Source organism: Marmota flaviventris, chromosome 1, assembly GCF_047511675.1.
Source record: "Marmota flaviventris isolate mMarFla1 chromosome 1, mMarFla1.hap1, whole genome shotgun sequence".
Lineage (NCBI taxonomy): Eukaryota > Metazoa > Chordata > Mammalia > Rodentia > Sciuridae > Marmota > Marmota flaviventris.
In genome coordinates this window covers 217062701-217086406 of record NC_092498.1, presented here as the reverse complement: position 1 = coordinate 217086406, position 23706 = coordinate 217062701, and the positions used below count along the sequence as shown (strand labels likewise).

At 54.1% G+C, this 23706-nt stretch overlaps 1 protein-coding gene across 2 annotated transcripts in view; it reads right to left on the bottom strand.

The window, feature by feature from the left end:
• The window catches only part of Rfx2 (regulatory factor X2), an 82499-nt gene extending 59063 nt beyond the window's left edge, over positions 1–23436 (bottom strand). For both annotated transcript variants that reach the window (XM_071610406.1, XM_071610410.1), the window contains exon 1: positions 23381–23436. The gene's annotated coding sequence lies outside the window, so the exon portion shown is untranslated. The remainder of the gene's footprint in view (positions 1–23380) is intronic.
• Positions 23437–23706: the final 270 nt, after the last annotated feature.

The following is a 23706-nucleotide window of genomic DNA, read 5'->3' as shown; positions in this document are numbered from 1 at the left end:
CGTGACTGTGCGCGGGTCTAAAACGTGGAAGGCAAAGGGATCCTTCCTGCGTGTGCCACGCTGCGGGTGGAGCCAGGAAGCACTGTGCCACTGAGCAACGCCCCAGGTCCCGAAAAGCCAGAAAGGGGGAAGAAAGAGACGGAAAAGCAAGCAAGCAAGCGTGGATTCTGAGTGCCGAGGCCATTCTGAGCGAGTGGGTGACAGCACTGCTCCTGAGCTGCCAACCTCCCCACGCAGGGTCAAACCAGTAACCAGACGCAGTGACCATCGCTTATTCCAGAGAGATCCAGGCCACAGCGTCAGGGGAGTGAAGAGGGCCAGGCCAGGGGTGGTGGTAGAGAGGGGCTCCTGACCTTCTGATAGGTCAATCAGGGGTGGCACTAAGATGGCATTGGGCTGAGACAAGGCAGCAACTGAGAAGGGGACAGCTATGGGAAGATGTGGGAAAGAACACTCCATGCCCAGTGAATAACAGGTGCAAAGGCCCTGGGGCAGCAGAGGGCACGGAGCTGGAGAGATCAGTGAGGCCTTGGGGCACAGGGAAAAGTGTGGATTTTATTCTGGTTACCAAGGGAATTCTGGGAACACTGAACCCATGGGTACAACATAAGCTGAGTTATATTATAAAAGAGCACTCTTTTTAGATTATAGGGAGAAAAAGCAGCAGTGAAACAAACAACAAAAACCTCAGGAACCACCAGAGCCTAATAAACACGCAGCCCGCGAAATGGACGGTTTACTAATGAGGAGACTCAACGTGAAGGACAGTGGGCTCCACAAGTCAGCACAGGTCACTGTACGGCTCCCCCACACTCGCATGGTTATTAACCCCGCGTCAACTGCCTCTACTGACCTTCAGACGCCATCATGCAGAGATGAACGGACGCCTCTCCTTTCCCTTCTACCACACTCAAAGGGCCATTCTCCCCAGAGGTGCAGTGGGCGCGGGCCGCAAGTCCACTCTGTATCGCTCCAGGGGCGGGGGTGCGAGGGAGGGGCTTACCAGGCCCAACCAGGGGGATGGCTTCCCATCGACGTCAGCCTGGGAAAACCACCGGGCAAACTATTTTAATATGATCAAATCGTGGTAAAAGACACAGAACGACATTTTCCATTTTAAGCATTTTGGAGGGCACAGTCCGGTGGCATCAGGTACACTCACATTGTGTGCAGCCATCCCACGGCCCATCTCCAGAACGTTCCATCTTCCCGAACTCTGTCCCCATTGAACACTGACTCCCACTCAATCCCAGCCCTGCTTCCTGTCTCTGGGGCCCCAAGGACTCCAGGGACCTCCTGCGAGGTCCTGCAGCCTGTGTCCTTTTGTGACTAGCTTATTTCACTCAGCATGACTTCCCCAGGTTCCTCCACGTCAATGCATGTCGGAATCTCCTTCCTTTTACAGGCTGAGTAATATTCCCCGGTGTGGATGGCGACACTCACCCGCCTGGCCCCGCGGCCGCCCACACCTGGCCGTGAGTCAAGCCCCGGGGAACAGCAGTGCGCGGAGGGTTCCAGCCCCTGGACGCATACCCAGAGCGGGCCTCCTGAGTCAGAGGCCACTCTACCTCCCAGAGCCAGGAACCTTCCTGCTGGGTTCCCGCCCCAGCCGCTCGCAGGGCCCCTCCTCCAGCGCAGCTACACTCTCGCCCCGACCCACCAACCCACCGACCAGCGGCGCCCAGCGGCGCCCGGGGTGTGAACCGGCACCTCCCTGCGCTGCAGCGCGCGGCCGAGGACCTGTGTGCCGCGGCTCTTGCTGGCCTCGTGGACACCTTCTCTGCAGAAATGCCTACTCAGGACCTTTACCCATTTTTTTTAATGGGGTCATCTCCATTTTAATATTTATTTTATTTTTTAGTTTTCGCGGACACAACGTCTTTGTTGGTATGTGGTGCTGAGGATGGAACCCGGGCCGCACGCAGGCCAGGCGAGCGCGCTACCGCTGGAGCCACGTCCCCGGCCCCCATTCACTGTTTTAACTTGTTTTTTGCGGCACTGGGGACTGCAGCCGGGGTGCCACTGAGCTGCACCACAGCCCTCTTTCATTTTGAGGCCGGGTCTCGCCCGGGGTGGCCGCGAACTCCCCCTCCTGCCTCAGCCTCCTGAGAGCTGGGACGACAGCGAGAGGCGCCCGGCACCGCTTCCCCCTGTGCGTGCTGGAGGGCCGGCGCTGGCCTCGCTGTTAAAAAAAAAAAAAAAAAAAAAAATATATATATATATATATATATATATATATATAATTTAGTTGTCGTCGGACACAGTACCTTTATTCTGTTTATTTATTTTTATGTGGTGCTGAGCCTCGACCCCAGCCCTCCCTGTGCGTTTCTGATGCTGCCGTGCTTTTGGTCTCACACCCAACAAATCACTGCCAAGTCCAATGTCATGGAGAAGTCCCTAGTGTTTTCTTCTAAAGTGTGACAGTTTTAGCTCTTACCTCAGGTTTTACTCTATTTTGGGTGAATTTTTATATATGGCATAAAATAAGGGTCTGACCTCATTCTTTGGCTGTGGAAATCTGGTCTCCCCAACATTTGATCCCCCCTGAATGGCCTGGCCAGCCTTGATGGAGTGACATATCAAAAAGAAGTGATGAAAGGCAAGTGACAACACACAGGGATCCAATCTTGCTGGAAAGGGCGCGGTTTTAAAAGTGGGTCCGGGAGAGAAGCCCGGTGAACCCAGTTCTTCCGTCCTGGGGGCTGCGTCTGTGCAGGGCTCGGTCCTGTTCTCAACCGTGTGCTTCCCTCCCTCCTGGCATTTCCAGTCTTCCGGAGGCTGCCCACGCCACTGCATGGAGACGCGACACCACGGGAGCACCAGCCCCTCCCTGTATCACAGGGGCTCAACTTCTCCCAGCTCTGGCCCTCCTGCCTGTGACACCTAGAGAACTGGCTTTACCCCTGACCTACAGGAGCTCTCAGAGTGGGCAAAGTGGTTTAGAGTCTGGGACGTGCCCATTCAAGTGGTGACAGCAGGAGCCTAATGCTGAGCCAGGATTCATAAGGATCAAACCTGGGGGAGCCTGTGAACCTGAACATGACGAGGTGTGGGCACAGGCACTGGGCCGTTCCGGGGAGAAATTCCCAACTTCCAGCAGAGTGTGAAGATGGTCCAGACTGAAGGAGGGTGGACATTAGCAGGCCGTTTGGGGTTTTTGGCCTCTGTCGACTTAAGTTCACAGATTCGAGGACTCTGGTCTAGATGAGCCTGGTATAGCCGGGCATGTCTGCAGTCTTTAAAAGAATGTGAGAAAACAAATTCACTTCCTGGGAGGAGACGGTGGGCCCATGTCACACGTTGCAGAGGTAGCTTCACGGTGGACAGGGCCAAGCACGACTGTCACAGGAGTAGAGTGAGACGACACCCTCGTTGGGGGGGCCAATCTGAAAGTGGCAGTTGTCACCCCATATTCTAGGAAGGCAACAGCTCAAGCTGATAACTGTCTACACCTCCAAAGACCACCTTGGCCATGACCCAGAGCACACCAAGCCCGGGAGTGCTGAGGGTCTGAGGAAAGCTCAGGGGAACACCTCCAGAGGGGAGGCAGGGGCTCGGGGAGCTGCGCATCTGCTCTAAGGTCCGCCCCAGGAAAAGGGGACAGTCCCTCACCTGCCGTGTCTGGCAGCTGCCGTCTGTCGGCTCTATGCAGAGGGACCAAGCTGCCTCCTTGCCCCCCTCATTCCAGGGAAGCCTAACTCCAGCTCCCCGGGAGCCACCCAATGACCCGAAGCCCCAAAACGCAGCTACTCGGAGGCCCGCGCGATCCCTCTCAGGAGGTTTCAGCTCTGCATGCCAGGGCTGGGGCTGAAGGCGGATTTCCCCCTCACTGATCCATCGGTCATGACACTCTTTCCCTCATGGATACTGCTGCGGCGGGTCCACTCTGGAGATGCCGGGCCCAGTGGCAGGGCTTGGCCCTGGACCTCTCCCCAGTGGCACCGCAGTGAACTTAGCCAAGTTCAGAAACCGCTCCTGGCTGCCAGGATTGCTCCTCCACTTCCATGGCTGCTGGACCCGCCACAAGGAAGCAGCGGTGCTCAAGGGACGGCCACTGGCGCTCTGCCCTCCAGTGGGACACCCGCGAGAAGAGTAAGGGCGCTTCTGGGGCCAGAGCACCTCGTGCCACAGGGGCTTGGTCTGTGCCTAACCCAGATGCTGAGGGCATGAAACCCCAAGAACAGTGCCACAGAGAGGAAGGCAGGCACTGGGGCAGGCTGCCTGACCCCGGGGACAGCGGCCTTCACATCCTGGGGTCCTGCTTCCCAGGACTGAACCGACCACAGATTGAAAATATGCATATTTTTACATGTGCCTATTCTGAACGTGCGCAGAATTTTTTCTTGTCATTATTCCCTAGTGATACAGTGTAACGACTATTTCCCTAGCGTCTACACTGTAGATACCACCAGAGGATCTGCAGTCTGAGTTGACACAAGGCTGCGGCGCGTAGGTTCCGCGCAAACACTGCACCCAGTGGAAAAGGGGCTGGAGCATCGTGGGGCCCTGGAGCCCATGCCGCGCTCGCCCAGGGGCTGCATGCCAGGGCACAGCCTGCAAGCCGGTGTGGCCAGACGAAGACTTCTTAACTACGACAGCCAGGAAAGGACAGTAAGTACTCCTCTCTCCCTTAAACCGATGGTAAACTCCACTGAACAGTCTCAGGGGGCGGTGAACCTCAAATCAGCCCGATTCATACACACACGTCGCTATTCACACCCAGGGCTAAGCCAAGCGCTGTGTGTGTGTGTGTGTGTGTGTGTGAGTGTGTGTGTGAGTGAGTGACCAGGGGTCGGCGGGCTTCACCCACCGAGGGCCCAAGAGCAAACACGTGAAGCTCCGCAGGGTCCACAGTCCCTGTCGTGACCACCTGTCCCTGTCCCCACCGGAGAGCCGAGCCCAGACACCGCGTGGAGTGATCCTGGCCGTGGGCCAATGAAACTTGGTCGACACTGAACTGTGAGGTCCACGTAATTTCATGTGGCTCAAATAGTCTTCTTTCTTCTTCTTCTTTTCTTTTCTTTTTTATATTTCTTTAGTTGCAGGTGCTGAGGATCGAACCCAGGGCCTCACACATGCGATGAGGGCTCTATCGCTGAGCCCCAGCCCCAATAGTTTTCTTTTGATTATTTCTCAACAACTTAAATGATAAAAAAGATTTTTTTGTTTGTTTGTTTTTCCTTAGCTCCCGGCTGTGTGAACAGGTACCGGTCCGCCTTAGCCCGCGGTGGCTTTGCTGGCTGTGCCTTCGACTGGAGCCGAGGCTCACGTCTCCCGGAGAATTCAAACAACTCTAAATGAGCCAACGATGTGATAAGTAACCCACGTAGTTACAGACGTCCCTCTAGAAATCTCAGTGACTAGCAGGCCTCTGACAGTCTGAAGGTGAGGACAGCAGCCCCCTCCCTATCTCCGTCCTAGGACTGGGGACAGTGTCTGTAAAGGGGGTATGCACAGGTGACAGCTGGGGCGATGTCACAGGGAGAGAGAGGACAGCCCTCACATCCTGTAGATCCCGACCCTCTGATGAAAAGGAAAGGTTTGTATCCCCCTCAAGTTCAGATGCTGAACTTGACCCCAGTGCCATGGTGGGCCTTTGGGAGGTGACCAGGCCAGGAGGGTAGAGCCCCCATAGGTTGGATTGGTGTCTTTACAAGAGAGAAAGGAGACCTGGAGAGCCCTCTTCCCCTTCTGCCATGTGAGGACACAGCGAGGATCTGCCATCTACAAATGAGCCTCTGCCCAGGCCACTTGACCATGGACACGCAGGACCCCAGAACTGAGCAGTAACTCCTGGAGTTAGAAGCCACCAGCCTGAGGGGCCTCAGTGAGGCAGCCCAGTGGACCCGCAGCACCCACACCTCCCTGCCCACACCTTCCTGGCCCAGGGACACCGGGCATCTCAGAGAGGAAAGGGAGCCTGTGGGAGTGAGAGGGTGACTACAGAACAGGGGTCCCTGGAACAGACAGCCATGCTCATGACAAGACACGCAACACACTCAGTCCCCAGGAAGACAAACCAAAGCCACAGTGAGAAACCTCGTCACATCTACAAGATCGGCTATGACCGGAACAAGGAGGAGGGGCAAGTACTGGTGAGGATGCGGAGACGCTGGAGCCTCCTGCCCTGCTGCTGGGATCAGCCAATGGCACAGCAGCGAGAAGGACACTCCGGCAGTTAAACAGGGAGCTACACATGACCAGCCACACGACCCTACCTACATGAAGAAAGAAAGATGAAAATATGTCCATATAAAAATTCGCGCACAAATGTTCATAGCAGCACTGATTATAATAGTCAGAAGGCAAAAACCAACCCAAATGTCCATCAACAGGTAAATGGAGAAATAAACTGTGATATCTACATACAATTAAATACCACGCAGCCAGGAAGATCCACGTCGCAGTATGAATGAACTTCCAAACATCGCCTTAAGTGAAGGAGCCAGTCACAGAAGGCCACGTGGTGGGCATCCCACCTGTACAGACAGACAAGAGATGGGTGACTGGTGATTGGCTGGAGGGCTTGGGGTTAGCTTCTGGTAGGTGCAGGGCTTCTGGGGCTGGTGGCATGTTCCAGGTCTGGGAGCGCTGACGGCTGCACAGGACTTGGAATGTCTTAAGGCCACTGAGTGGAAGCCGTCTTCAAATGGTGAGTTTTATGTCACATGGATTTTACCTTGTGCTTTTTTTTTAAGCAATTCTATGGTAAGGGTTGACAAATGACAGAAGAAAAAGAGATGATACAGAAACTACCCCGGCTCTTTGCCTTGGAAGAAGTGCCATGTGATGCTGAGAACTTACAAAGTCAAAATTCTTTTTAACATTTTCAGAAATGAACTTTGGTAACCAACGATCCCTAAGAGACTTTCTTTGGGAAAAAATCCAGCAACAGGGAGGAGAAAAGGTATAAGGAAGTGACCGGCTTCCGGTGCCCCATAAATAGAATCAACAGGGGATGACTGAGGAGCCGAGTGGACAGCGGGCAGAGGCTGGGCGGTGGGGTGTGAGGTGGGAAGAGGCCCGGCTGGGAGCGGGAAGAACCACAGACTGCAGGCCCAGCCGGACCTCAGTGAGCAGGCCACTGTGGGGGGGGAGCAGGGAGCCTCTAGAAGGCTCTACATTCCTGAGAGCAAAAAAGGAAAATCAATTGAGGTTGCTGTCTCAGAGACCTTAAAGATGCTTAAAAGTTATGATCTAGTAAATTTAAAATAGGAGAAAAGTTCAGATAAAGGATAAATAACTGTGTCCAGGACTAGGTCTTAGGAATTCTGATTTTAAATTGTTTGTATAAAGAGAAAAAAATCTATACTAAATCAGAGGTCAAGAAGAGCAAGAAAGTTCATCACAGACTCCCTCCTCGGGGAGAGAACAGACAGATGCCCAGTTGGCATGAGGTGGCACAGGGACCCACAGGGACCCACAGGGACCCACGAAGACACTTCCAGACAAGGGTGGCACAGCAGGCTGCAGGCAGGACCCGGGGAAAGGGCTTCCTCTGGGGAAGGGGCAGAACGCATGCTTCGGGGAGGGCAGAGACAGGGAAGTCCAGAACACGTCAACAGGGAGTCCCGGGGCCAGGGAGGCGAGGCTGCCCAAGGGCGACAGGCTTGGACTTGTGGTGGAACAGCCGGCCCAGCGCAGGCTCCCTGGGGCACAGGCAGCCTGGCCTGAGCAGGCAGCTCACTGCGACAGGAGGAGGCTGAGTCAGGCACGTGGGGCCCCGAGTGGCAGGGCAGGCCTGACAGTGAGCGGGGCCCAGGAGAGGGCTGGCAGGGGCCTGCAGAAGGTAGGTGGGTGCAGCGTGTTTCCCTAGGCAGGGGGGACACAGCTGTCATCAGGTTCCAAGGGCCTGTGACCAGGTATTCCAAAATGCCTAGAAGGTCAGGAGCCTGTGTTGTTCTGGGACCAAGAATGGAACAAGGACGTAGGGCAGATGACAACATGTGGGGGGGAGCTGGTGGCTTGCTGTCCTGCTCGATGTGGGGCAGTCTGAGGCAAGGGCAGAAGCAGGAAGTCGTCTTTGCTGCAGGAGTGGAGCCTGGATGACAAGTGGCAAGAAGCAGAGGCCAGGGGACGTCTCTGGTGCCCAGTGAGGTGCTGGGACAGTGCTGGCTTCCTCAGCCCAGGGTGAGGCGCCTTGAAAGAGTGCGACTGAAGCGCCTCCGCACAAGGAGCCAGCAGGACACACCTGTGCAGGGAGCCCGGGCAGCCAGGCCGAGGGCTGCAGAGACACGCGGAGGGAGGTGGCCGTCAGGGAGAGGCGCGGGTGCAGACAGGGGCACACCTGGAGCTCTCTCTTCGCAAACACCAAAGTGTGAGTTCATCCATAAAAAAGAGTGGAACTGACATACAGCACAGCACGAGGCCTTAGAGAACACCAGGCTCTCAGGCCACACAGCGTGTGACCCACGGACACGAGATGTCTAGACAGGTGAGTCCACAGAGTGGAGGGGTCCGAGGGTAGGAGGCTGGGGAGCGGAGGGGTGACTGCTCACGGGACAGGGCTTTGAGAGTGATGGAAATATCTGGAATCAGTGCTGGTGAGTGCACCACAGCCCTGTGATAGGTCAACGCCCACTAAACTGTTCACATCAGAAGGGTGAATCTGTGGCACATGAGTGTGCAAGGACAGGGTGGCACGCTTGTGGCCCCAGCTACTTGTGAAGCAGAAGCAGGAGGATCACTGGAGCCCAGGAGCTCAATGCCATCCTGGGCAACAGAGTAAGACCCTGTCTCTTAAAAATAAAAAAGTATCAGCAGGTATGTTTTCCATGCAGTGAGACATCTGAAGAATTCACATTAACATTCCTCAGTGGTGGCAGGAGGTGGGGAGAGAGGAAGAGGGAGCCGGGGGCTCTTTTCTTTCTCTTTGTATTATTTGGATTTTTTTTCTCACAATGGGAAGCTATGACTTTAAGGTCAAAGAGGAAGTAAAAAGATTGTAGGCACTACTGAAAGGCTTCCAGAGTCCTGAGATGGCCACCAGGGTTTCCGGGTGAATTGGTCAGCTGGAGGAGGAGGCCCATGTTACCAAGGCCAACCAGGATCACCTTAGGAAAGGGAAACTGCTCAAGTCAAGTGGGCTTTGTGAGTGGCCTTGAACTTCAGTGGTTATGAAGTGCAGCCTCTGGGTTCCATCCCAGCAAGAGAGAGAGAGAGAGAGAGAGACTTAAAAATCGTGCCTGTCCTTACTTGAATGCCTTTACCTGTCAGGCCAGTGTAAGCGCCGATGGCCACAGGGCAGAACACTTGAAATGCAGCTGGTCCACACTGAGATTTCGAAGACGTAGCACACAAAACAAACATGAAATACTCAGTAATAGTCTTCCCCACTATATTACATTTTGAAATATTTTTAATACTGTGCTTTGGGTGACATCTCTTTTTACCTTTTAAAATTTGAAATTGCACATGGCTTGCATTATGTTTCCATGTTGGTCAGAAATGATCTAGAAGAGTTTTGATAAAACATCACTATCTAAGAGACCCTATTTTACTAGAAATTAGGCAAAATTTTTAGATGTCAGTATGATTTTGAGCAACTAAGTCAGTTCAATAAGTCCTTTTGGGTGACCTGCAAATGTAGTGGAGGGGAGTCCTTTTCAAGGGCTCCACATCAGGTGACAGAGGACAAGTGTATAAGTAACCCTCACCTGGCAAAAGGTGGTGGGGAGCCCAGGGAGCGCCCGGCCTAGGCCCTGTGGGGTGCATGGTGTGAGGGTCACTAGGCAGCGGTGCAGGACGAGGGCAGAGAGACGGGCACCCGGAACTGGGCGAGGCGGCAACAGGCCGTGCCATCTGGATGGAGGAAGGTGTGGACACTGGTCCTGGCCCTGGACTCCGAGGGGGCAGGAGTCAGAGCAAGCTACAGCCCCAGGCCCAGTCCAGCCCAGCCCGATGGCTGTCTTTGTACTGCCCACAAGCTAAGAATGGTTCTTACATTTTTAAGAGGTTGGAAGAAATTAAAATATTTTGTGACACGCAAATGACATGAAATTCACATCCCAGCGTCCATGAAGAAAGCTTCCGTGGAGCACAACCATGCCCCCCATTCACATGTCGTCTGGGTGCTCCCGACGACACCCATGGAGGGGCAGGGGCAGCAGCAACCACCTGCCCACAGCGCCTCAGCACGGACTGCTGGCCCTGAAGACTGAGCGCTCTTCCTTGAATACTAACACATCCTGTGGGCGCTCCCGGCCCAAAGAAAACAAGGGCACTTTGCTCAAATAAAATAATGGCGCTTTTGCCAATTTGCAGAAACTTATTGGATGGGTTCCTCCTTCCATTTAAAACAATTTGCCTCACATATTTCTTTAAGCCTGGCTGCAGTTTTCCCCTTATCTGTTCGGGAAGAACACTCAGCAAAACAAATTCCCTGCAAGTCTCAGGCTGGGAAACACTGGACCAGCCTGTCCGGCCTGGCCCACAGCCATCAAACGGCACGCGCCACACGCCAGGACGGCACCTTAGAACAGAGTCACGTTTCATTAATGAACCCTGCAGGCTCTCCCGACGTCAGGGTGCCCCACCATGTTTCAAAAAGACACCTTAACACCCCGCCCCCTCTGTCACTGAGGGAGCCTCAAACACTGGATTCCGAAGGAGAGTGAGGCACCATGGGCTCCGTGGGACCCTCCTGGGAGGGGAGAGGTCAGAAGTTACTGGACCGCCCAGTCGAGGGTGCACAAAACCCAACACTCAGTAATGCAGGGGCAGACGCTCGAGAGCAGAGGGGCAGAGAGGGTCCAGTGCTGGCAGAGGTGGCAGCCGGGGTAGGGGGAGGCCGAGGTGAGCTGGCCCCCCAGCCCAGGCAGTGCAGGAGCCTGCCTGCCCTCTGGGAGGAAGACAAGGTGCTGAATCTGGGGACCTGGGGCTTCCAGGGACAGTGGGGTGCCCAGGTGGGGACCCAGCAACTCTGAAGCTACAGGATTGTCACCTTCTTAAGGGCCTGACAGTCATCCGGAGCCTGCTGGGTGGGATTTGGCAAGGCCTAGAAGTAACACAGCAGCCTTCCATATCTGCAGGGGACACGCTCCAAGACCTGCAGCTGATGCACTGAACGCTACGGACGTGACGCGATTTCCTATATGCACCTAGAGCAGTTTGTAAGTTATGAACAGAGATTAACAGTGACCATAAAGTAGAACAACTATCACAATATTCCATAATTAAACTTATCTAAACCGGTGCATTGTTTATCTCTGGAATTTTCCATTCACTATGTCTGGACTCGGGAGTGGAAAGCACAGAGAGCAGGGCCTTGATGAGGGGAACGAATGGGGCGCGCACGGCGGGCACACGGGAGGCACCTGGCAGTGAGCTCACGTGGCCTTTATTCTCAAACCTAACCTTGGTCACTGACAGTGACAATTTTTAAAATCTGGCTGCGTCCCTGAGAGCAGAGCTGCTGCCCTGCCCACTGGCACTGACCTGTGGCTGACAGGCCCTCTCTGCCTTTCCCGGAAGAGCCTCCTCGCCGGCTCTGGGTACACCAAGGGGAAGCATTTGCTCGCAGGAAGAACACTGGAGACCTGAAGGACACTCGGCCTTCCCGTGGGGGACACGCTGGGTCTCCGGGGGCTCATACAGATCAGTGCTGACTGCGCTGGGTTTCTACTTCCAAATGGCCCAACCCCCTCTGCAAGAACTGGGACTGCCACTCCCACCCAGAAGATCTTATGTGGATCAGAGACGAGCGGTCAGAGGCACAGCCGGGGGTTATTTTACCTAAGAACTCTGTAGCCAGACAACTGAATGTACAAGTGTATCTATCAGAATTTCTACTGGGAATCCTCCAGGGAGTTCCACTACCCAGGAAGTTATGCCTCTGTAGTTGGCTGGAATATCAAGAGGTGACTGTATTTGTTCTAAAGGTCTTCCACTCAAGATACTCTTTCTGGCTAATAATTTTCTGTATTAACCTTTTCTGTATTAATAATTTTCTGTATTAGCTTTGAGTTTGACTTGCATTAAAAATGACTCTCAGGCCTGCAGTTGCAGCTGCTTGGGATGCTGTGGCAAGGGGGATCATGAGTTCAAAGAGTCTCAGCACTTTAACAAGGCCGTAAGCAATTCAGTGAGACCCTGTTTCTAAATAAAATATGAAAAGGGGCTGGGGATGTGGCTCAGGGGTTAAGCACCCCTGAATTCAATTCCTGGTACCAAAAAAAAAAAAAAGACACTCAGATCACTGTGACCACTGCAGAAATTGTATGGCAGTTCACTCCTCTGCATTTATCCTCAAGAGTGCCAGTCAGTAATGCTACTACTCTTCTTTGTATATTAAATGTGTTCATATATCTTCCAGGTATACAAGTCTTTAAGGTAGAAGCTTTAAAAGGTTTAAAAGAGCATTATATCATCAAGCTAGTGTTCTCCAAACTAAAGTTGTATGGTAATTCTAGGCTTATAAGGATAACATATTAGAGACTTATTTATATAATTTAATGTTCTATAACTGGACCAGTTATAATAAAATATATAAAGTTTTTAAAAAAAAAAAAAGAGTGCCAGTCAGGCACTACAGTGATTCCCGCCTGTCCAGTTTACAGCAGCAGCACAATTCACTACAGCCAGACCACGGAACCAGCCTCGGTGTCTGTGATGGAAGACGGATAAAGAAAACACGGTGGGGCTGGGGATGTGGCTCAAGCGGTAGCGCACTCGCCTGGCGTGTGTGCAGCCCGGGTTCGATCCTCAGCACCACATACAAAAAAAGATGTTGTGTCCGCCGAGAACTAAAAAAATAATTAAATAAATAAGTATTTAAAAACAAAAGAAAACACGGTGTGTGTATGCAGGGGAGCTTGATTCAGCCATGAAGAATGAAATCATGTCATTTGCAGGAAAATGGATGGAACTTGAGGACATTATGTTAAGCGAAATAAGCCAAATTCAGAAGGTTAAGGGTCATATGTTTTCTCTCATATGTGGAAGCTGGAGAGGAAAAAGGAAAGAAAGGGGGCGGGGGGCTCCTGAAAATCTAAGGGAGACAGTGGAGTAGAGGAAAAGAGCCAGGGGGAGGAGGAGGAGGAGAGGGAAAGGGGAAAATCATATTGTCACACCATGAGTGAATTTCACCATTGTGCATAATCATAATGTACCAATAAAAAATGGGAAAAAATGAGCTGAGGAGGGGCTGTAGGTCAGCAGTAGGGCACGACACCGAGCGTGAGGACCTGGGTTGATCCCCAGCACTGCGAAACAACAACAAAAGACCTCACCCAGTAAGAAGCCTGTTCTTAGTCAAACGAGAAATCGGTGGTACCTGGTAGAAACTTCAGGAATCGAGGCCCTCCCTGCTGGGGCAGTGCGGTGAGCCCTTGGCCGATCCAACCCTCTAAGACCAGGATGGGGGAACCTCAGTGGGCTGCATCTCCCACACCATCAGAGACACTGGCAGTGACCTTGACCCAGCGCCTCCTGGTTGATTGGGCTGCCTCCAGCACCCCGTCAAGGATATTCTTGCTCTTTTTCTTTGACATTGAGCTTGTGAATCCTGAGTGACCACAGTGAGCATTAGAGAGGGCTGGAGATCCTAGCACGTGGGAGGGATCTACCCAGCGCCCTGCTGGGAGGGCCCGAAAGAAGGGAAGTGACTGGTCCTGTCCTGGGGAGCAGATCCCACTCTGCACCTCTGCTTCCTCCTGGGGCACAGCTGGGGGCACAGGGCTGACTTCTTGAGGGTGGCCCAGCAGTCAAGAGAGCGTCAAATCTCTCACAAACCGCTCAAGCCACAGGAAGAACTAAGGTTTACAACATAACTTACCCTTGCTTTTCCTCAGAGCAAAACGGAGAATTCTGTCGGTTGGTTAATGAAATTGCACTAGATTTGCTCCAAATCAGCTTTTTCAAAAGTGAAATCTCCCAAATCCAAACAAGAGACAATCAAACCACTGGGATTGGCTTAGACATAGAGTTGGGCATTTAATATTCTCCACTGTGTACTCGGCTCCTAGCAATGAGACAGGCAGCGTTTCCATTATAAGACTCCACTCCCCCCACAAGACCCCCAAACTTTCTGGAAAAGAACTTGACTTGCAATTTTGGCTGGGCAAAAAAAGGAAGTCAATTAACAGTAGAGGTCTTTGATTAAAATTTCTTTGGGGATTTTGTCAAAGAATCAACATATTGAAAGGGCTGGAATGTTAATTTAGACAGAATCAAAAACATGGAGATTTGAAGGCATTGGGATTTTTCTTTTGTTAAAACTGAAAGCCACGCTCAGTTGGTGTGGGCCCCACAGGTCTGGGGAGCACCCAGGCTCATGGGTTTTACTGCCTCGTGTGTTACACGTGACACCTACATACTGTGGCCTGTGGGAAGGATGGCAGGGAGAGCCTGTGACAGTGGAAAAGAGGAAATAAGATGCATATATCACTGCTGTGTGTCAGAACAGGATAGTGACACTAAAGCTGAGTGCCGGGGTGACTCTTCTGTGGTCCCAGTCACTTCTGGCTAATTAGTCCAGTGGTCCCCAGTGGGCGGTGACTCTGTCTCCACCCAGGAGACATAGTTGGGAGCCATGGTTTGGAGAGGAAATGTGCCTTGGGCAGGTGGAGGCAGGGGCTGCTCGACACCCCACGGTACCACAAGAGTCTGCTCCACCAGGAATCATCGGGCCCCTGGGGGCCACCTGCAGTGGTGGGGACCCAGTGCTGGTCCCACATAATCCCACTCAACTCACCAACAAAGACCCCAGTTTCCAAGGTGACAGCACATTGGAGAAGAGTCTTAAGAGCACGAGTTTCAATGTAGAGATGACACTGCACAGAGAGGGGACAGGACAGCACTAGACCTGGTTCGGGTCTGGCATCTAGTGGGAGAAGTAAAGGGTGAGGTGGCGGGAAGGGCGCCGGGGCTGGGCGGAGATGAGCCCTGGACGCTGAGCTGTCTGAGTGGTCACAGCAAAGGGGCCAGTGCAGAAGTCTGGCTGATGAAAGTAGAGAGAGGAAGTGTCCATCTGTCCTCCCAGGCAAGGCCGGGAGATGGAGAGGGAAAGCAGGACTCACAAGAGGCAGGGGCCCCGGCGGCAAAAGGAGCCATGGCAGAGAGACGGAAGTGGCCATGGCAGGCGCTTGTGGTGGTGACTGAGGCTTCTAGGAGAGGAGGGCTGAGCCAACAGCAGAAGGCAAGGACTCCAGAGCCACTCACCTAGACCACGAGGGAAGCTGGGCTTGGCAGGACACCAGCAGCGGGAAGGCAGCCTAGGTGGGGAGGCCTCGCCTCCTGCAGGCTGTGCACTAAGGAACTGCCAGCTGCGGGGGCTTTCCCTCTGCCTGCCCAGTGTCCTCGGTGAGCGCGGCCACCAGGGAAACCCGTTGTGGACTACACCACGCGTCCTCAGAGGCTCCCAGAAGGTGTTCTGTGCAGGTCTGCTCACGGGTCTGTCCCGTAACTGTACTGTGATTTACACGGGCCACATGCTCCTGAGATGCATCTGCTGGTCCTCACTGAGCATCTGAACATCAGTCACTGAACTTCAGCCACTGCTCCCCCCCACCCCGCTTTCCACGGGATGCTACAGTGACACGCTCACAGCCTCAGCTAATTATAAGCACCTCAGAGGGTGAGTATTTTGGGTGAACAAATATTTGCTGAATAAATGGAGACCCCACAAAGGTCTTCACAGAAAGAAGTCCCAACTACGGTGAATTATTTTAGAAAAGAACAATTCTTTTTAAAACTGGAAGCACATTCTTTTCCCACTGTCTGTGGGTCTGGAATTGCGATGCCTCTGTCTGCAGGTGCCCGGGGCCAGGAGAGGGGGGAAGGCCCTGTGGTGTTCTCCTTGGGCTCCCGCTGGCCCTGAGTAGGGCAGGCACACATTTTCGTGGGCTGGTCACTTTTCTGGAAACTCCTACCAAGGCCTTGCCCCACAGATCACCTTCCCAACAGAACATATTCTTGGAAACACAGCAGCGTTTCTCAGTGATAATCAGCTCACATTTTAAAAATAAGAGTAATTAGGTGCTGCTGCAACTTCAGGCCTGGACTTCCATATCATCGTATGATTTCGACAGTTTCCAGGGAGACAAGTGCTCATGATCCAGACCTTCTGCCTTTTTTTGAGGACAGGATCCTTTTTTAACTGGCACTTGCCCAAGTCCCATCTTTCCAGGCTCCGCCAGTCTTGGATGTTGCTGGCGCTCGGTCTTTGGGGTCATCTCCGCCCTGGCCTTCCCAGCCGCCTCCGCGGCTCTCCCTCCATCCACAGTCCTTCAGGGCTCCTCTGTCCAGCCCGACTCAGGGCAGCCGGAGGGGGAAACAGTGCCGCGTCCGTGGACAGATACCCCTGTGGTCCAGCCGGGCGCTGAAATGTCATTTAGTCTTAAAAGGTAAGGAAATTCTGATGCCTGCTACCTCGTGGCCGGGCCCTGAGGACACTGTGCTCAGTGGAATAAGCCAGACATCAGGGGACACACCTTGCAGGACTCCACCCACAGGCGGTCCCTAGACTCACATCCACAGAGGCCGAAGCAGCAGGGTGGGAGCAGGGCTGGGGGCGGGGACTAGTGCTGAGGGGTGGAGCTTCACTGGGGAGGGGAGAGCCTCTGGAGAGGGAGGGCTGCACAGTGTGAAGGTGCTCACTGCCCCTGAGCTGCAACTCCACCAGGGTTAAGACGGTCACCGGGATGTCATTTTGCTATAATTAAAAATAAAACACGCTGGGGCTGGGGTTGTGGCTCAGCGGTAGAGCACTCGCCTCGCATGTGAGACCCCGAGTTCCATCCTCAGCACCACATAAAAATAAATACGTGAAAGAAAGGTGTTATGTCCAACTACAACTAAAAAATAAAAATAAAATAAAACGCAACAACTGTCCTCCCGACTCTTCTACAGCTGCTTGTTCCTTGAGTCTCGATGGCACTGTCCTTGGCCTTCTCTCCCGACTCTCCACTCTCTTTGTTGGTGACCTCACCCACTTCATGACTGAAATGACCTATTACCTGCTGACATCTGCTGCAGCTTGACCCCCAGCCTGGCCGCCCCCCAGCTACAAGCACCAACATCCAGCTCCCTCCTGGAAGACGGTCCCCCTGCCGGTCTCACTAGCATCTCAGACTCGCCAAGTACAGGACTGCACTCATCGCCTCCCCCTGCCCCAAACCAGTGTCTCCATGTTCCCCACTCACTGAAGAGCCCAGCTTGGCCAACCCCTAATGCAGGCACGTGGGCATGGCCTGGGCTCCTCCATGGCCAATGAGAGAGTCCCAGGTCCCACGCGCAGCTCTGCACCTCCCCCCGACTGTGCTTCTCGGAAGGCCTCACCACCATCCCCTGCATTCACCTGCAGCCTCCCAGCGCCTCTGCTGCAGGCCTGCCCGATCCCACAGCGGCATGGCCAGGGCCTCTGAGCCAGCAACACAGACAAATCCCCGGGCTAGCCAGGGGGTGGGCCAGACTGTAAATATCTCAGGCTCTGCAGGCCACATTCTGTTTCTGTCGCAAATACTCAACCCTGTCATCGCTGCGTAAACACAGACAGACAGGATATGTAAGTGGATGGGCGTGGCAGGGTGCCAACAAAACTTCACTCCTGCAGACAGGCCGGGGCTGGATCCAGCGGAGAGAGTTTTACCGAGCCCTGCTTAGACGACGGTCCTGCCCCGTCTCTGGGTCCCCTCTCTAGCCTAACCTCCGTGGGCTCTGTACTTGCACTAGGAACTGCTTGCAGATTCCCAGAACCTGACCACATCCATGTCCCCAGATGCAGCTCAAGCCATGCCCTCCTTCGCGGCTTTCCCGACCCCTGCAGACAGAGCTGGCCTCCCTCCTGAGAGCACCTGCTGTGCTGTGGAGACACTGTCACCTCACTGGACAGGGCCTGACTGGAAGAGGGCGGGAGCTGTGAGCGATGGACGCAAGGCGGAGGTTGGCACCAGAGCTGCAGCGGTGGCTGTGCTCCTCCACCGGACACCTACACAAGGGCCAAACCTACCAGATGTCTAAATCAGACCCAGAAGAGCATCCAAACCTTCCTCATGCCACGGAGGCCTTGGAGAGCTGCCGCTCCCTTCCTCTCACCTGCTGCTCATGGGCACCAGCCCCCTTTCTAGGCCTTGCCCGGGGCCCAGCTGGTTCCCCGCCACCACAGGAACTTGGTACCTGCTGCCCCTGCCCCTGCCGGAGCCTCTCCCCGCCAACTCCACAGGGCCAGCACCTCCAGGGCTTCGCTGACAGCAGGGGGCCGGTCAGCACCATAGGCACTGTCGTGTGGCCTCAAGTTTTGGTTCAGTTCACCATCCGCAAAGTTCCTTATGAGTCACCCCAGTCCCCAGACACACACAGCCAAAACGACCGCACAGGAACAGGGTCACCGTGTGCAGCACGTCTGCGCTTTGTTTAAATGACAACTAGTCACTCTATTGGGCCACTGCATGTCAGTTCTCCCTGTTTTAATGGCTTTATGACGTCTTCCGTTTAGAACGTGAACCTGGCAGGTGGGAAGTGATCCATGGCTCCGAAACCCACTCACGTGGAACCAGCTGCAGGCAGTCAACTGCGTCTGTCGGGAAGTCGGAGAATTCACAGCCACTGAGAACGAGAATCAGGCCCTGCCCAGCAGTGTCAAGACCTGCAGGACCGTGCATCACGGAACAGGAATGCAGCCTCGCGGAGAAGAGCCAGGTGCAGCCCCGCGGCCGCCTGCTCCTGCAGGCCTGGCTCAAGGCCTCGCACAGAGACCGGCCCAGTCCTCGTCTCCAGATGGCACGCTTCCAGATGCCAACCGTGCTGGCGTCGAAGAGCAGTGATAACAGAAGGGAAACAGTTTTGAAACGTTCTCATCTATAAGTTCTGCTGTAGAGCTGCCCTGGACCTCGGGACTGACTTCAGACGGGCCTCACACGATGACCATGATGTGGAATTCACGCTGCTGTGTTGTTGTTGGAGCTCCTGCCAGCACTCACCCTCGCAGAGGGATGTGTTTGTCCACTAAATTCCTAGATTAACTTCAGGCATTTCCTACCTTAAAACAGACCGCACGAGGTCCACATGCAATCCAGCAGGACGTCCTTCCTGAATGCATCCTCAGCATCCGGTGGTAGTCAGGAAATCCAATCACAAATGGACAATCCCAGGCCACTTATTACTTAGTCATTATAACCACAGGCTTCCTGAGCACCTTGTAGGTGCCAAGCCCTGTGCTAGGTGGTCGACAGAAACTATTTCTACCATAGCAGCCACGTAAGCTATGGCTACTGATTCATAGTCCCTGCCTCTCCCAGTTTAACCCTCCTGCCGCACTCCAACCTTTCACCCCCTGTGAGGTGGGAGCTGAGGAACTAGCTCTTCCTTCCTTCTCTCGGCCCTCATTCATCCAGTCTGAGCTCTGCCAAGTCTCAGCGGTGGCTTTCGTGGTCCCTGAGGAGCCACTCTCCACTCCACAGGGGCTGTCCTTGCAGGCAGGCAGGAAACCACTTGTTACTGGGCCAGGGCTGTTCTCAGCCCTGGGGATGCAGAAGGTACAGAAACTGCTGCCCCCACCAGGCTGACAGTCTCACGAGGGTGGTGATGACAAAATAAGCAGGCCGACTGCACAGTGTCGAACACCACGGAGACGAGGAAGAGGGAGGGAGGCCGAGTGCACCGTCATTTCTGAGTGAGTGGCCAATGACATCTGGGATGGGGCGTGGAGGCAGCGAGCCCTCCCAGTTCCTGGGCAAGGACTTTGCAGGTGCTGGGTTTCTGAGAGGCCAGCAATGCAAGGGAGGTCAAAGGTCAGGTCACGGAGGCACTGACTGGGGAATGAGGGTGACTTTGGTTTTTGCTCCATGTTGAGGTGAGAGCCACTGACTGGACAGGTTTGAGCTGAAGAATAGAAAATAGGAATGAATATGACCCCCTCAGATGAACAGCTTCTGGGCTGAGGATGGACTGCCACAGGCCACCGAAGGCATCACCTGCACAGGACCCTCCTGGTGGCTTGAACCAGGACTGCCAGGAGAAGTGGTGAGACCTGGTTAAGGGACAGTGGGCAGGATACGACAGCCCAGGAGAAAGGAGCCAAGATTGACTTCAGGGTTTTGATGTGAGCAACTGAGAGAAGCAAGTTGTTAAAATTTACTAAGGTGGGGGCAGGTTTGGGGGGACTGTGGTGAGCTCAGCTTGGCTGCAGAATCCGCCTGGACTGCCCAGCAGGCAGCCGCACGCACGGACACTGGGCAGGGAGAGCATCCTGAGCCGGCTGGGGCTTTCTGGCAGGAACTCCCTCCAGAGCCTCTCGGGGTTCTCCCGGGCCCTTCTCCCCTTTCCTTTTCCTTCCCTAGCCCACAAACCCTCGCCATTCTGGTCTTCCTTTCCTAAAGTTCTCCATTTTATTTTCTATAAGAATTCTTTGCTGATCTTGGGGTGTCCAAGAAGCATGTGGTGGTCTTCAGGTTTCTCTAACCCTGACACACATGCCATCCACCGTCACTCTGCAGTCCGTTTAATGAATCAAGTGCGTCCGCTAGGCTAGGCACATGCTGTGAGAGTGTGGCCTGGAGGGTTAATCCCCACTGAAATTCTGGAGGAGGCAGAATATGAAATAATATGAAACTAAAACCAAAGCAACTTTCTAAACAAGTCCACGGCCCCTTACAGAAATCTGACCTGAACACTGGGAAATCTTAAAACAAATTGATACAGACTCATCTGATGACAAAACCTGACCTGAACGGATATGACTTCACTTATGATCCTTCTCCACTCCGTTTCATGCAAATAGTCCTATAATTTAGGGCAGAAATCTGGATGTGTCTTCATGGGAGTGCAGAGGACCCTGCAACTTGGACACTGTCGGGGAATGGTGCTGACGACTCTTCCAATTGCTGAGGGTCCCAAGAAGTGAGATGGTCTCTCTGGGAACTTCCCTTTGCTTTTTAGAAAGTTTCATAATTTACAAATAAGTAGGTGGGCATGGGGTGCATTATATAAAGAAGCTGTCACCCTTCAGTTAATTAAAAACTAACATATAAGATGTGGTTCCTACCAGTCCTAGAATTTTATGAGCAAAAGAAACACTACTCATATAAAAATCTCACAAGTATTCTCAGATTTTTTTACTCAATTACAATGTTAATTAAGTTTAAATTAATTAAATATTACTATTAATTATAACTCTAATATGAAACTCAAAATCAGATCTAAGGAAGGAGACCCAGAGAAACCATTCCCCAGTGTGGTATTTCTGGTGCACAGATCCATCCTATTAGCACTTGGGTAATAAACACCATCAAGAGATGAAAAACAGCACTACCAATACTTTTAAAGGTAACATGTGCCTTTTGCCCAGAAAGCCAACTTCACTGAATATCCTGTTACTTGAGGTAATTAATGACTCTGTCCCTCTCCTCTCAGGCTCAGTGGTTTGTAGAGGCACATCTCAAGGGTGAAATGATTCAGTACGGCTCATGCTGCAGGGGCAGACTATTTCTGAATCTGTTCCCAGCCCGAACAGTGGAGCTACACAGGATCAAGTAACAGTGGTAGCTTTTCCATCATTAACCCCCACCAAAGTGTGGCCCAGCCTGTGGATGAAGAAGCCCTAGTGACAGAGGAAATCAAATTCCTCTCCTAGGGGCTCTCACCCGACAACTCTTGCTTCTCAGGGAGCAGAATAGGTGAGCCGCCATTTCCAGGGTTATTTTCAGGTCAATGAAAGTCTTTGACTGGGAGAAACAGGAGGTAGTCACATCCAGAAGGACAGGGTAAGAATCTTCATATAATAATATACATATACACACACACATATACACACATGCATATCTGTCTGTCTAAACTTTCACACTGCTTCAGAGCACGAAACAAAAAGAGAAGAACATCTGGACAGTACAGATAGGCAAAACTAAAAAAAAGTTCCTATTGAGGTTTTGCGTCATGATTATTGGCTTGAAAGTGTGTTTAATTCACCTTCACTTCTAACATTTTGTTTGACACATAATCCCTGTACGTATTTAGGAGGAACGCGCAGAAGGCGCAGCAGCAGCAGCACTTTGTGGGGAAGTTCCCTGAAACTGATCATGAACCTCCAGCAAAACCTTGATTAACTTTGGATCTTCAGAGCCAATCCGATTGGGAGGGGGAAACCTCACTAAATCCTGCGCTGACAGTTCACAGAGCAAAGCAAGAAAATAGTGGGGGAGGGTACTAAAAACATCCCAAATAGGAATGAGGTCCCGGGGATGGGCAGAAGCCCTGGGCTCGTGCTCGGGACTGACCAAACTCTGCCCGGTCCCTTCTCCATTCCTGCAGAGCGAGGTTAAAATAAGAAAGCGAACCACCGCCTCCCGCCCAAGTGGCCGGACAGCTGGGGCCCGGGGCCCCTGAACGAGCCCCCAGGACTGCGAAACCCAGCTCTGTAGCCGGCCGCGCGAGAGAGCGACAGGCAGCAGGCGCCGCGGCTTCTCCCGGGCAGCGCCGGAGAGGAACGAGCGCGGCGCGGGGAGCCGAGCGCCGGGCGCGGGCGAGGGTGGGTCTCACCACCGACGCTCGCACCGCGCCGCGCGGCCGGGAAGGCGCGCCAGCACTCGGGCTCCTGCACTAACTATTAAGACTCAAAAAAAAAAAAAAAAAAAAAATCCACTTCGGTGATCGGTGAACTTTTCCGCTTCCTTGTAGGTCCTAATAGGGGAGCCGCGGGTGTGCGCGGAGACTCCGTGGGAGGCGTGGGAAGCACCGGCCGGGGACCCGCACACGCAGGGCTGGGGTCTCACCGCGAGCAGGGCAGGAGGGGCTCTCCCAGCGCCAGCACGCCGACTTTTCTGCGCAAAGTGCGAGAAGGGGGTTCCAGGGCTGCCCTGAAATCAGTATGTCTCGGGGGTCCAAGGGAAAGGGGTCCCTGGACACTTCAAATCCAGGAACTGGGGCATAAACGAAAACGGCGCCTTCCAGGACCCCCAGTTCGGGGAGTGTGAGACTGAAAGAGAGAGGGGCCCCAAGGGGTGCCCCGATTTCAGAACTTTTGGGAGTAAACGGCAGAGGACTCTCCGATCGCCCCCAATTTGCGAGGCCTGGGAGGGAAAGCGTCCCGGGTAAGTTGCCCGCGGTCCCGCTCCCGGCTCTGGGTGCGGGGAGAAGAGTGACGGGTCCTCGGCCCCTAATGGGGAGCCCAAAGCTGGCCGAGGGTCCCCGGGCGGCCGCACCCCAGGAAGTTTTGTAAAAAGTGAGGCGACGGGTTCCCACCTCGCCGAGACTGCTAAAAAGAGGGAGGGGGCGTCGCTAGGGACCCCCAAACTCAGCGGCGCGTGGGGACCGGGGCGCGGAGGCGGGTCCCGGGTGCGCCGTCCCGGGCCCTCCGGGTGCTCGGCGGGGTGCTCTCCCCGATCCCCGGCCCCCCGGGCGGGGTCCCCGCCGCTCCCCGCACTTCCCGGACGGTCGCATCGGTCACCTGGAGTTCGGGCCGGGAGTTCGGGCAGCGGCTCCCGCGGCGGCGGCGGCGGCTGCTGCGTGTTGGTCCCCGTTGGTAAGTAACAGTCTCCACGGCTACAGTCTCTATGGCGGCGGCGGTGGCGGCGGCGGCCGCTCCTCCTCCGGCTCCCGCCGCCCGCCCGCCGGGCTGCCTCACGCCGCCCGCCCGCCGGCCGCGACGGGGCGGGGCGTTGTTACCGGCAACGGTTACCAGGCTCCACGCCCCACCCCCTCAACGGACCGCCCACGCCCGCCTCCAACGGGCAAGGGGCGGAGCGCGAGGCCCTGCGGAGTCCTATTGGATGC